Source organism: Argentina silus (assembly GCF_951799395.1).
Source record: "Argentina silus genome assembly, chromosome: 2".
Lineage (NCBI taxonomy): Eukaryota > Metazoa > Chordata > Actinopteri > Argentiniformes > Argentinidae > Argentina > Argentina silus.
Window position 1 is genome coordinate 34,155,244 of NC_139656.1, and position 2,500 is coordinate 34,157,743.

The 2,500-nt window shown below is 35.9% G+C and overlaps 1 protein-coding gene across 1 annotated transcript in view; it reads right to left on the minus strand.

Moving 5' to 3' along the window:
• Window positions 1–79: 79 nt before the first annotated feature.
• The window catches only part of LOC310816184 (T-cell surface antigen CD2-like), a 6,135-nt gene continuing 3,714 nt past the window's right edge, over window positions 80–2,500 (minus strand). The window contains exons 5-6 of the mRNA XM_083686222.1: window positions 2,095–2,205; window positions 80–1,848 (exon numbers count right to left, since the gene is read on the minus strand). The gene's annotated coding sequence lies outside the window, so the exon portion shown is untranslated. The remainder of the gene's footprint in view (window positions 1,849–2,094; window positions 2,206–2,500) is intronic.

Here is a 2,500-nt window from a genome sequence, read left to right on the forward strand (position 1 = left end):
TTACCTCTTACTTGTAATAAATGAATTATTTTATTAAATACACACTATATATATACATGCCATATCATGAAATGGAGAGGCTCTGATAATGGGATACATTCTATTATTATTTTTTTTATTATATAATTTTCCTCTGAAATGTTTTATATTTTGTAAGCCCTTGCACCCAACTTCCAACTGATAATCCATTTGGAAAGGGAGCCATCACCACACAGCCAAATATTTGGTTTTATTTGTTTGTTAATAACACATTTTAATTACAGAGAAATTGACTTAATAAGTGACAAAAAATAATTGTTTTCCTCAAAATAGCTATAAAACATAGCATTGAAAATGAAAGACTAGGTTTTAGAAAAAACTGAAAAGACAATCTATTTTCACACAGTTGCCATGCAATTCAGTTTCAATATACTGTACACACATATGTATTACATTTTCAGGTGTAATCTATTGTTTAACACTTATTTAGGACATTTGTATAGGTTATAAACTTAATTTTAAACATAATTTCATACCTCATGTTCATTAATTCAACAGCATACATTTCATATTATTATCACATGAACCCTTTCTATTTATTACTTTCTACATTTACATTAACATTTACATTTACATTAACATTAACATCTACATTTACATTTACATTTCTGGCATTTACCAGGCGCCTTTATCCAAAGCGACTTACAACAAATACATTTGTTTAAGTAAGTGAATCATCTATCCATCAGTCATCATAAGACAGAGTAATCAATACTCGGACCAGGGGCCGTAGGCAGCCACAATGCTAGAAGAAAGAAGATTTTTTATATTTTTTTTCCTGCCTCTTCAAATATTTCAGTAATTGGAATAATTCTCTTTCATAGTTTTCTCTGATACCAGCGCCTCTATTTGTTTAGAAATAGATCAGTTAGATATGATGCAGTGTGTAAACATGATTATAATAACTGTATTGGTGATTTTATCAACCGCGTTCTATATGTGTGGTGACTTGGGTAATACTGATGCCCCTCCTGACTTTACTACTATGATTGTTTTAATAAAATTGCTATTTATACTTATTCAACTTATATAGGATTTATGGAAGAAATTAGATCAATAATATTGTCAACGGATGCGATTTATGGTAGTAATGATATCAATACTATTATTTTGCCAACTTAAAAATAGAAAAAGCACAAAAACATAAACTTAACTTATAGCCAATGCCAAAACCCAGATAAGCTTGGTTAGAAACCCTTTACAAGCATAAAAGTGTATTTATTACAGAACATTTACAACTGATCACGAATCCATGGTTATATATATAGTTGTCCGATAACCTCATACATCAACGACTATTGATTGCCTTACGTCTGGGTAACTTCTCTCTGACAGGGACTCTCTGTCTGTCTATGGTGCAGTGATGCCTCCCCCTAGCGGTCCAGTCTGATACTGCACTTGGGTTTTTATTCGACTGTGAGTAAAGAACTGGAAAATAGCATGAACAATACACCTCATTGACATAATTCAAAATGGACCTGAATGTATCAATGTGTATTATTTTACAGTAAAACCTTTTCCACTATCATAACCAAACCTCTGTTTTCTTCTGGCTTGGTTCAGATGGTCCAGGTCTGCAGGACTCTGTTTTCTTCTGGCTTGGTCTGGATGGTCCAGGTCTGCAGGACTCTGTTTTCTTCTGGATTTGTCTGGATGGTCCAGGTCTACAGGACTCTGTTTTCTTCTGGATTTGTCTGGATGGTCCAAGTCTACAGGACTCTGTCTTCTTCTGGCTTGGTCTGGATGGTCCAGGTCTGCAGGACTCTGTTTTCTTCTGGCTCTGTCTGGATGGAGCAAGGCTGCAGAGCTCTGTTGGGAAACAGTTTCACCATCTTACAAAGTAAAACATACCTGTCGTACAACATTCAACAAGTGTTACTGATTGGCCAGGATTTTACACAGATTTTGGGCCACATAGTATTCTCCTCACTCTGCTCAACTCACCGTTTCTATGTGTCATTCAGATTCAACATGAGTAACATTGTGTCAAGTTAGCATTTTTAAGTGACAAAGTAGAGACTGTATTGTTGTGTGAGGATTCTGTGATGGTGTTACCGTCTATGTCTTGGTCTGGATCCGGGTCTGGGTCCGGGTCTGGGTCGGTCCACTCCTGGGGCTGGTCGATGCATTCATCACTGTACATCTTTACATAGATGTCTTCCATCTCTATAACACACATCAGTGCAGTTTTACAGCTCCACTTCTCAATGAGGAACAGGATCATGGACATCCATGATAATAAAGGTGTAATAAGTGTAATATAGTGTGTAGTTTAGTGTTGTGTAGTGTGTAGTGTGTAGTGTTGTGTGTAGTGTTAGTGTGTAGTGTGTAGTGTTGTGTGTAGTGTTAGTGTGTAGTGTGTAGTTTGTGTAGTGTGTAATGTGTAATGTTAGTGTAGTGTGTAGTATGTAGTGTGTAGTGTAGTGTGTAGTGTGTAGCGTAGTGTAGTGTAGTGTAGTGT